The sequence below is a fragment of the Dipodomys spectabilis genome, unplaced genomic scaffold (assembly GCF_019054845.1).
Source record: "Dipodomys spectabilis isolate Male_0828 unplaced genomic scaffold, ASM1905484v1 ptg000076l, whole genome shotgun sequence".
Lineage (NCBI taxonomy): Eukaryota > Metazoa > Chordata > Mammalia > Rodentia > Heteromyidae > Dipodomys > Dipodomys spectabilis.
In genome coordinates this window covers 7225734-7237831 of record NW_024870753.1, presented here as the reverse complement: position 1 = coordinate 7237831, position 12098 = coordinate 7225734, and positions in this window count along the sequence as shown.

Sequence of the window (12098 nt, the reverse complement as noted above, 5' to 3'; positions counted from 1 at the left end):
AACACCCTGCCGTCCCTGCCACCACCCTGCATGTCATTCAAGATCCTCCGTGGCCCACCCCATCATTCAAAGAGCTTGAGTTCTCACAAGCACCCCAGGTCCCGCCCACAACCCCTCCATGTCACTCAAAGAGCCCGTGTCCCTCCCCCAAGCTCCCTCCTCCCTTCCCACCCCCCCCCCCAAGCTGCCTCCTGGGAACTGCTGCAGGACATGATGGGAAGGAAGAGAAGCTTGGGGGTTCCTAGTGTTCCCACCCCCAACTTATGTGATCTGCCTGCTGGGCTCAGCAGAAAGCTGAGAGGGACTCCAGGCAGCTGTCTGAACATTCTAGATCCTGCAAGGGATTTCTGTTTACCCACATCTGGAGCCCAGTGTTCTCAATGCATGGCTGAATTCCTATCTAGTCTTACTTTTGTGTTTTGGTTTTGTTTTGTTTTTTTGGGTCCGGTCGTGGGGCCTGAACTCTGGGCCTAGGCGCTGTCCCTCAGCTCTTCAGCTCAAGGCTAGCACTCTACCACTTGAGCCACAACACCACTTCCGGCTCTTTTCTTTTTGCTTATGTGGTGCTGAGGAATCGAACCCAGGGCCTCATGCATGCAAGGTAAGCGCTCTACCACTGAGCCACCTTCCCAGCCCTTGTCTTACTTTTTAATGCCCATCCTGGGTCTTGAACTCGGGGCCTGAGCCTGGCCCCTTTAGCTCTTTTGCTCAAGGATAGCACGCTACGACTTGAGCCACAGCTCCACTTTCAGCTCTTTGGTGATTCATTAGAGATAAGAGTCTCATGGACTCTCTTGCACTGGCTGGCTTTGAACTGTGATCCTCAGATCTCAGCCTCCTGAGTGGCTGGGATGACAGGTGTGCCCAGGCCTGGCGTGGAGACCACGTTCTCCGTGGAGCATCATCCTGGGTCCTCACTCCAAGCTTCTAGGGCCCAGCAGAGCCGCTCACCAGGCTGGTAGCAAAGGTTGCATGTCTTTGGTTTGGCCTGTCTCATGCTGGTTTCTAAGCTCAGCTCTGACACTCATTTTCTGTGTGAATTATAAGACAGCAAAATACGCCACCCTAGAATATGACTGTTGGAGACTAGAATATTCCACACAAAAATATGTCTCTTCGGCATAAAGCTATTTTGAGCTGATTATTTTGAGAGCAGCAGACACACAGGGGAGGCGCTGAGACAGAGGAGCTGTTGCCCTTGGCAGGTGGGGGAGGGAGGAATTTACATCTCTAAAGGAAATCCCATTTGTAAGGGTGCTCCTGCACGGGAACAATGCATCACTAAAGACGCTGCTCCACACACAAATCACCAACTTCAACACATCTTATCCTTGTGAGCAGTGATTTTCCTAGTCATAGACTGACACCCCAGCCCTTCATCCTTTCAGATTGCACTCCGAGTTCTAGCCTTCCCTTTTGGTCTTCACTCATTTTCCTCTGAGTGTCTACTCTAATTTGGACGTGGAAGGTCTCCCTAAGGGTTCCTGGGTTGGTCCTGGGCATAGCACGCTCAGGAGGTGGTAGAACCTTTAAGAAGTGGCACCTCACAGAAGGTATCTGGTCCCGGGGGGACAACCCCCTGAGGTGAATTGTGGAACTACCCCCACCTTCAACTCTTCCTCTTTCTCTGTTTTATTCCCTGACCGTAAGAGTGAATGCTTTTGCTGGGTCATGCACTCCGGCCTGCCATCATGGCCAAAAGCGACAGGGCCATCAACCATGAACTGGAGTCTCCAACACTGTGAGCCCAATAAACCTTTTCTCTTTCTAAATTGATTACTTCGGGCATTTCGTCACAGTGATAGAAAGCTAACATCCTCTCCCATAGATGGATGAGGAAATCACATTTGGTCTTTCGCTTGTTAGTCTGTCTTTGGTCACCGGGGACCCAGCCAATGAGCCTAAGATGAGTAGGAGGGGGAAAAAAAATTATTCCTCCTCTACAGAATTTGGAGGGACAATCAGCCCCCGCCTCTCTGCTTTCTAAGCAGACAGGAAGCATGGATAGAATTCCAAACTCCTGCTCTCATTCCTGGTCTGGGGAGCAGGGAAATGGAGGAGGGAGTCCTGGAAGCCAGCAACTCCAGGACAGCATCAATTGCAATGTGGAGGACAATGAGAATGCTCCTCGCATCCCCTAAAGTTGTGCTGCTGAGCCCTGTGACCGTGAAGGAACAAGAGGCAGATGAACGGGAAAGGAAGCACACACATTCATTATGTTCACGGATGTCACAGGAGAGCAAGAACCCAAGCAACATAAACTCCTTACAGGGCAGAGGGAAGCAGAGTAATTTGGAGGTAGATAATGTAAAAGTCATTTTCAAGTGACTTTTAGAAAGGATAAACAGGCCTGAAGAGCAACTGATAGCTCGCGACCAAGTGCATCGAGGCCCTGGGGTGAATCTACCCTCCTTCCCGGGATGGGCATCTATGGGGTTTAGGAAACAACACCTCAAGACCGGTGCTTTGTCTTGCTGACAGTCGTTTGACTCTGCCTCAGAAACCAGCTTCCCCTGGCCTTCCCTGTTTCTCTCCTCCTACTCAGGGCAGGAAGGAGAGAACTGTCTACAAGTTCCCTCATCTGCCTGCTAAAGGAGAAACAATGGTCTCTGGTCCTGTCTCTAAGCTTATGCTTCAGGGAGAATGATGGAAGTCTGTCCACAAAGCTAGGCAGACTTGCTACATGACATTCTCTTCTATTTTGGTCCCGTCAATAACATTGATTAATTATTCTCTCTGTAGGCCAAACCAACTTTGTCCTGGGTCACTGTATTTTTTCCAGCCCCATTAAATTCCCCTAAAGATCCTTTTACTCTGTCCCTGGCACACACAGCCACAGACATGGAGGACATGGTAACAGGGGACTTATGGGTAACCACACTCTAGGACTCTGTACTGGAGCCCTGGTCCTTTCACACGTTGATAAATCTGTCTCTCTCCTAGTTCATCTGTCCTTATAGGTGGATTCCAGCAAACTTTCAGAGGACAGAGGGGAAACCTCCTTTCTCTACGTACCCACCTCCCCAAGTGAAGGGATTCGCAGTCCCTGAACATCTTCTGGAACATTCTGCTGTTAGGTAAACAGAAAACACTTTCCATATGCCCAGCCCTGTCTGTGCTGCTCTGTAGACTCTTCCAGTTTGAAGGCATGGCTGCACCCAAGCACTGTGCTTGAGGCTGCTGTCTTCTGAGCCCCTGGACGCACGCCCCGTTCCCTTGTTCTTACCACAGTACAAGTAGTTGGCAGATGGACAGACTGGACTTTTATTTTGGAAAATTGGCCCAGAAGATCGGAGCATTCTCCATAAACATCTCCCGGTTGATGGGGCAAGTCAGGGAACACCATGTCTCCAGGGCATATTGTGAGTGGCTTCAAGCTGGTGGTGGGAAACAAGCCCAGAGATAAGGTACCGGGTCTCCTGGGCAAGCACCCCCTGGGGTGTGACAGCGGCTTGGAGGAGTAAGTACCTTCCAACCCTGCCTGGTAAGTGCCAGCCGCCAACCTGCCCAGGCACCGGGCAGCCCCAGCTTGGCTGGCACGTGCCAGCTGATCGAAAGAGGAGGGATAAACAGGCCCGTGGGGACGGAGGGGTCCACCACCAAGCTCTGAGTGCTGCCTTGTATATATCAACCCGAAACGCAATTATCTTTGCGGCTGGCAGAGTAAATCACCACTATGTGTCAAAGAGATTTGCTCCTGTGTTTTATTACGTAATATATTAGCTCTACAGTTTTAAGGTGTCATTACTTGGCTAATCACACGAAACATTATATGAACAGAGACACTGGTGCTGGTAGAAGCTAGAGTCAAAACCCCCACAGCCAAACCCTGCTGAGAAACTCTGAGGGGTGGCCTCAGGAGACCATCATGGTCCCAACCCCAGCACCCCTGCTCAACAGCGCCCCATGCAGGAAGGCATCTGAGCTACAAGAGAGGCTTTAAGTAGGCAGGTCACCCCTTGGGTGACCCCATGACCTTGACATCCAATCATCAAAAAGAAGCAGAATTGCCACTGAAGCACCCATGCAAGAACACTCACCGAGGCTTATTTCCAAATGGCAGGATGAAGAAAAGAAGTGTGGTCTGTTTCTATAACAGAAAACGAGGAGTAATGGAAAGGAATACACTGTCAGCAATGGATAAACCAGTGATACGCGAATGCACCTCACAGATGGTGTTTCCCTCCCTCGCAGTTTTGTTGTTGTTGCTCTTGTTATGTTTTGTGTTGTCTGTGCCAGTCCTGGGGATTGAACTCACAGCCTAGGTGCTACACTGTAGCTTTGTCACTCAAGGCTAGCACTCTATCACTTGAGCTATAGTTCCACTTCCAGCTTTTTGCTGATTAATTGTAGATCAGAGTCTCACTGACGTTCCTGCCCTGGCTGCTCCTGAACCGTAATCCTTGGATCTCAGCTTCCTGAGCAGCTAGGATTACAGGCATCACAGCAGTTGTTTAGCCAGATTCCCTCAATGAATTCACCCACGTACCTGGCTCCCTCAGAGCTCCAGGCCCAGGCACAGAGATAAATTGCTCAGAGTGAAGCCCCAGAGTTTGCTCTAGCTCCTCCCCCTGCTCATCATCCTCCTCTTCCTCCACCTCAACTCCCTTATCAACAAGCACGCTTTGTTGACACAGCTGCCTCTGGTGTGGGTCTCGTGGACAAAGGCAGCATGGTGCAATAAGAAAGCACAGGCCTGGTGGGCGAAAGCCACCTGGATTTGAGTCCTAGCTCTACCACCTTCTTGTTCTGGCACGGTCACTCACCAAGCCTCCATTTCTACCTCCGCAAGACTGAAGTCCTAACGCCGCCTTCGCAGTTCGGTTGTGGGAAGTCACAGAAAAACCCGAGCCACGTGCTTGGTGCCTGTCACGTCCTTTCTTGTATCATCCATGCCGTCTGCCCACAAGCCTTCACCAAACTCCTGCGTGCCAGGCACAGGGCACCGCCATGCCCCAGGTAACTCCGTGTGATCGCGCCTGCCTGGTGCCCGGTGGGCCGGCATCCTAACCCCTCCGGGCAGACAGCTTTCCGCTCCGGCTGCTCAGGCAACTCCGCAGGGGAGGTCCTCCCGCACAGGCAGCTCAGTCCCCTCCACACATGAGGACAGGCTCTCCTGGGAACCGGCAGCTTCCACACCGGTTCCCCAAACCTCAGCGTTGGCACACTTGTTGAGGTGTTGCGCACGCTCTTCTTTTTTCCACCAAGGATGGACAACTGGCCAAAGAAGGGTCTGGAACTGTTGGGGGATGGCTCTCCACCTCAGTGGGAACGTGTGCCAATGGAGAAGAAGAAGGACAGGGGTGAGATCTAAGAAAAGCTCCTGTTCTCCTGCTCCTGCTCCTCCTGCCTCTTTCTCTTCCTTTTCCTCTTCTTCCTCCTCCTCCTCCTCCTCCTCCTCCTCCTCCTCCTCTTCCTCCTCCTCCTCCTCCTCCTCCTCCTCCTCCTCCTCCTCCTCTTCTTCTTCTTCTTCTTCGCAATGTATCCCAACCAACCTCACCCCTCCATCCCTCTCCCTTACCTTCTCCCCTTTCTTAAAATAATCTCAACAGATTTCCTTGGTCTGTTTTCAGCAAACAAACAATTTCAACCCCATTGTCATGAACTTATAAAGTTCTATGGGGAATGATATTTGTTCAAAGGTTTTCCCCGCTTCATTGTCTGTGGTAACAAAAGAGTAGAAGCCACTAATGCCTTTTAATTGAAGACTGTGTGTGGTATTTAAATTAGTTCCTTCCATTCAAGAAAAGACTACACAGATATAAAAAGAATGGAAACATTAAATCTTAGAGATTGCATTAGAGAGAGAGCAATCTCTAAGATTTAATGTTAAGTGCCCCCCAAAAAGTAAGGTAGTGATGAGTGTGTATTATATATGAGTATTTGTATATAAAAAGGAGCCTGCCCATCCCTGTTTATAGATGCCAGAAATGTCTTCAAAAATACACAGCAAGTGGGAAATATTTGTTGCTCCTAGGATAGATTCAGAATTCTTTTGTACCTTTTAAATTATGAAATAGGAGAGGGAGGAACGGAAGAGTCTGGTCAACAGGAATGAGCTACAGTTAGATAAAAGCAAGCCTTGCTCCTTTTTTGTGCAGTGGTGGCTGTTCTCAATAAGAACTCATTGTGGGCTGGGAAGGGGGCTCAGTGGTAGAGTGCTAGCCTTGAGCTGAAGAGCTGAGGGACAGCGCCCAGGCCCAGAGTTCAGGCCCCACGACCGGATCCAAAATAATAATAATAATAATAATAATAATAATAATAACCATTGTGTATCTCCAAGTAGCTAAAAGACAGGGTTTTGAGTATTTTGCCACAAATAAATGATAAATTTTTTAGGTGATGAGTATGTTAATCAACCCAATTTGATGATTTTTTACAATGTATCAAAACATCATATGGTATCCCATAAATTTGTACAATTATTATGTATCAACTAAAGCTAAAATAAAACAAAAATGTGTTGTGAAATAGCATGGTAAATTGCTAGCCTAGTGATAAAAATAAGTTAATAAATTATAATGATATGTTAATACATTATAACAGTATTAATAAAAGTAATAAAAGAGAAGACATGTGAACCAGCAAATCTACTCATAGGCATAGAATGAGGACAAGGAAAAACAATCTGCCGGGCACCGTGGCTCACGCCTGTAATCCTAGCTACTCAGGAAGCTGAGATCTGAGGATCGAGGTTCAAAGCCAGCCTGGGCAAGAATGTCCATGACACTCTTATCTCCAATTAGCCACCAGAAAACCAGAAGTGGCGCTGTGGTTCAAGTGGCAGAGTGCTCACCTTGAGCTGAAGAGCTCAGGGACAGTGCCCAGGCCCAGAGTTCAAGCCCCAAAACCGACAAAAAAAGAAAGGAAGGAAGGAAGAAAGAAAGAAAGGAAGGAAGGAAGAAAGAAAGGAAGGAAGGAAGACGTAATCTGCACAAACACTGCCACACAAGTAAATATTCGTAGCAGCATTACTTATTATGGCCCAAGGGTAGAAACAATTGGGAATGTCGGTTAATTGACCGATGGCTAAATAATACGTGATCTATCAGTCAGGTACGATGCTGCATGCCTGTAATCGCAGCTATTCAAGAGGCAGAGGCAAGAGGACTGACCGTTTGAGGCTAGATCGGCATAAGTATTATCATCTCTAAAGCAAGGCTCATGGAGTGGAGAATCAAGGCCCTGAGTTCAAACAGCAGCACAGAAATATGCATAATAAATAAATAAATGGATGGGGGCATCGTTCAAGTGGTAACACCCTTGCCTAGCCAGCCTGCGATTTCCGCTTCAATCCCCCGTGCTGCGGATGGGGGAGCTGTGTTCCCTCTGTACCAGGGTCATTGTTCACCCACCAACAGGAAGGAAGCGCCCACTACAGCTCCATGAACCATGCAAACACCATGCCAAGAGAAAGAAGTCCATCCGTGTGTTAAAGGCGGGAGTGGGAGGTGGCACCCAGCAGGTCTGGGTCTCAGGCATCGGGTGAGTCCTTAGGGGGCTGTGGGAAGCCAGGCTCCCTCTCTTGCCCTTAGTGTCAGCCGGGGAGGGGGGGGTACGGGCCTCCTCCACCGACTCTGGCACCACCAAAAGGTGCTGCCTCCATCCAGCCCACAGCGCCAGCCACGTGGATCCTCCTCCACCCACCGCAAGCTCTGAAAGTGTGAGCCACCACCTGGTCCCCCGCGTGGCCTGGCTCCGAGCAGGTCTGTGCGACGGGAGCAGAAGGCTGACGAGCGCCGGCCACTGAAAACACCAGATGCGATTCTCCGTTTCTTCCTCTTGGAGCAGGAGCGGTTCTGAGCCCAGGGAGACGCAGGGGGAGGATGGTGCGGTGCCGTCGGGGGTCAGCAGGAGGCGTAGCCGTGAAGAAGGCCTCCTCTGGCTGATGCTAAACCAGCTCTGCCATCGGTGCCCACAGTGCGTCCAAGAGCCGCCCCGGCCTGCTCTCAGGGGCCGCATCCCCTGCTCCCCACACACCTTCTCCCCCTGAAGATTCCTAAGCAAAGCACAGACACCATTTCACCCCACCTGTATGCCTTCAGAAGAGGCCTTCCTTTCCTGGAAGCTAATTACAATACCATCACCACGTCCAGCTCAAGCCTACTACAATACCGTCACCCTGAACTCTGGGTCTGGGCGCTGTCCCTCAGCTCTTCAGCTCAAGGCTAGCACTCTACCACTTGAGCCACAGCGCCACTTCCGGCTTTTTTCTTTTTGCTTATGTGGTGCTGAGGAATCGAACCCAGGGCCTCAGGCATGCAAGGCAAGTGCTCTACCACTGAGCCACCTTCCTAGCCCCCTTATCTTCTTACTAGAGCTGTCTGGTTTTACTGTTTTGATTTCTATCGTTTTATTAAGTAATCTTTTAGCTTTTAAAAAAATGAGGTGTTATTTATTTTATTTCATTTTTATCTTTTGTTTCTAAATGCAGGGAGGGACAGAGGGGGGGGGCAGAGAGAGAGAGTAGTAGTAGTAGTAGTAGCTCAAAGAAGATATCAGCAGAAGCTAGGGACTGGTGGCTCACGCCTGTAATCTTAGCTGCTCAGGAGGCTGACATCTGAGGATCACAGTTCGAAGCCAGCCCAGACAAACAAATCCATGATACTCACTTCCAATTAACCAGCAAAAAGCCAAAAGTAGAGATGTGGCTCAAGTGGAAGAGCATCAGCCTTGAGCAAAAAAAGCTCAGGATATATATATATGTAGAGCGCTAGCGCTAGCCTTGAGCTGAAGAGCTGAAGGACAGGCTCAGAGTTCAGGCCCCATGACCAGACCCAAAAAAAAAAAAAAAACCTGCACAGACGGGTGCTGGTGGCACCCAGGCAGAAAAGAAGAGGGGAGGGGAGGGGAAGAGAAGCTCTTATCTCCAATAAACTACTCAAAAAAGCCAGACGTTGGCTGTGTCAAGTGGTAGAGTGCTAGCCTTGGGCAAAAGCAGCTCAGGGACAGTACCCAGGCCCAGAGTTCAAGCTCCAGGACTGACAAAACAAAAAACAAAAACAAAAACAAAATATATATATATATATATACACACACATACACACACACACACACACATAATGTGTATATATGTATACCCACTCTACCACTTCTCTATTAATTCTGTTTGTATAGTGTCCTTCCTTCCTTCCTTCCTTCCTTTCTCTCCTTTTTTTCTTTCTTCTTTGACAGTACTGGGTTTTGAACTCAGGGACTCACTCTTGCTCAGCTCTCTTGCTCATGGTTGGAGGTATGGCTTTTTTGCTGATTATTTTGGTGATAAGAGTCTCTTGGACTTTTCTCTCTGAGCTGGCTTCAACTTTGATCCTTCGGATCTCAGCCTCTCGAGTAGCTAGGATTACAGGCATGAGTTCATCTGCACAGATGAACACGTGTTTTTCCTTTTAATAGCAATCTATAATGTCACTGTAAACAAATCATTTATTTTGTACCTTATGGTTTGTGTATGATTTATTGAGTGTAAACCCAATTTAATTTATTTCCAAAAGTGTAGACCATCTTTCCTGAGACATGCACTAAATAATGCATCCTTCCATCACTGGCTGACAGTGGTCCTCCATTATCCGCTGAGTTCTCTTGTGGTTCTGTTTGTTTAGACTTGTTTGTGTTTATTTATGCGTGTCTACATCTGTTTCTGGTCCCCTGCTCTTGTTGTCTATTCCTATCACAGACACACCCTGCTTTTATTATTATTTCTTTGCAATCAGACTGATTATCAACAGCACCAGTGTTGCTCTTTGTTCTTGTTTAAATTGGATTAGCTATTTGTGGATCTCAATTCTTCCAGATAGATTTTTATAATCAATTTAATTCCCCAAAATTCCTACTGGAATTTAATTGAATGTAGAAATTAATTTTGGGTTAATAGGCACCTTTCCAAGATTAACTCACCCCAAACATGGATAGAATATGTCTGTTTTATTCAGGTCCTTTAGTTAATGGACTTCAGAAAACATTATTTCCCTTTGTGATTCTAGGCCTTCTTTGTTTGGTTAATCCATAGGACTTTTGTAATTTCCATTGCTGTCATAGCGCGCACACGTGTGTGTGTGTGTGTGTGTGTGTGTGTGTGTTTGCATGTGTGCGTGCGTGCATGTGCACATGCATACCAGTACTTGGGCTTCCACTCAGGGCCTGGGCACTATCCCCCAGTTTTTTGACTAAAGAATGGAGCTCTACGACTTGAGCCACAGCTTTGCCTCCAGCTCTTTGGTGAGTAATTGAAGATAAGAGTCTCTCAGTTTGTATTGTCTGGGCTGGCTTCGAACCTCCGTCTTCAGATCCCAGCTTCCTGCATAGAGGGGATTACAGGCATGAGCCACCAGTGCCCAGCTATCACTGCGGGGCTCAGAGTTTGGTTTACCCCACCTTCCAGAATCTCAAGAGGCCTAGAAACACATCCGCACTTCGGTAGTCAGTCAAATAGTTAATTTCATTAGTATAATAATAATAATTTAAACTCAGGAGGCTGAGAGCTGAGGACCACAGTGCGAAGCCAGGAGGAAGGTCCATGAGACTCTCATCTCTAATTAACCAGCAAAAAGCCAGAAGTACAGGTGTGGCTCAGGTGGGAAAGCACCAGCTGTGAGCTTCTCCATCCACCTTCCGGTCTCTCCTGATTTTTCCATGGAGAACTCTTCTCAGCATCCAAACTACAGATCACATCTCCGCTGGAGTCAGGTGCCAGGGGCTCACACCTGGAATCCCAGCTCTTCAGGAGGCCGAGATCTGAGGATCACAATTCAAAACCAGAGGGAAAGTCCATGAAGACTCTTATTTCCAATTGACTAGGAAAAAGCCAGACATGGAGTCGTGGCTCAAGTGGTAGAGCATCAGCCTTGTGTGAAAAAGCTAAGGGACGGCGCTCAGACCCTGAGGCGAGCCCCAGGCCCCGGCACACATGCGCTGTGTGCCAGGAGCTCGCTCTCGCTGCAGGAAGGGCGATGTGAGTCTCGCGTGGCGGAGCACTGTGACCCTCTCACCACCACCCTGTGCACTGAGCCTCTGCCTTCTGCAACCTCCTTCCCTTCCATCAGTGCGCATTGCTGGCAGTCCATCTGGAGGTCTGACCTGCGCCTCTCCACACGGTCTCTTCTCTACGTCAGTTAATCTTGGTACCTCCTGTGAGCGCTCTCCTCCTGTCAGCCCACAGCCCTTTGACGCTCCCTCCAGGGAGAGCCAGGCTGGGTCCCCCACGGTCTGCAGGGGGAGCTGGGGGGAGTCTTGGCTCCCGCTCACCTCTCTCTGTTTTAATAGAGCCATAAGCAGCGAGCGGGTGCCGGGCTCCTCGGCTGCTGTCAGCTTTCCAGTGGAGCTTATCCATCCCTTCACGCCACGTTCGCTTGTCAGAGAAGCCGGGGGTTGTGTGACAGGCAGGTTAAATGAAGGCGGCCTCCTTCTCCTTCCCCAACTCCCCGTCCTGCTGCACAGGGCAGCCGGCATCTAGCCTCGCCTGTCCTTACCTGATCAGTGGCACACTCTGAGTGCCTAAGGCCACCCTTGCGTGGAAGACAGCAAGGGACAAGGTGTGTCCCCCTCTTTCTCCTTTGCTGCCTGATGGCTGGTCCCCAGAAAGGAAGGAACAAGACTGCAGGGAGCCCGGGGGGCGGGGAAACACCAAGAGAGCAGTCAGGAGGCAGAAGAGGAGAGCCAGGGAAACCGGGGTCCAAGGGCCATCAGCGGGGATCCAGGCCCTGGGCCATGTCCAGGGTGGCTTTTCCAGACATGTGCATGTCTGGTTGTGTCTGCCTCTCCGCCCAGCTGCGCTCCCCGAGCTCGCCCCCAAGGAAGGGGGTGAGAGGGACTTCGTGATCTCCCTCGTTAACAAGAACGCATGCAGGAGCTGCCGGCTCACGCCTGTCATCCCAGCTACCCAGGAGGCTGAGATCTGAGGATCGCAGTTCAAAGCCAGCCCGGGCAGGAGAAGCCATGAAACTCTCTTCTCCGATTAACCAGCAGAAAGCTGCAAGTGGCGCTGTGGCTCCAAGTGGTGGAGCGCTCGCTTTGAGCAAAAGAGCTCGGGGACAGCGCCCAGGCCCTGAGTTCAAGCCCAGTGACTGACCAAACACAAAACAGAAAGTAGTGAAGGAGAGGGG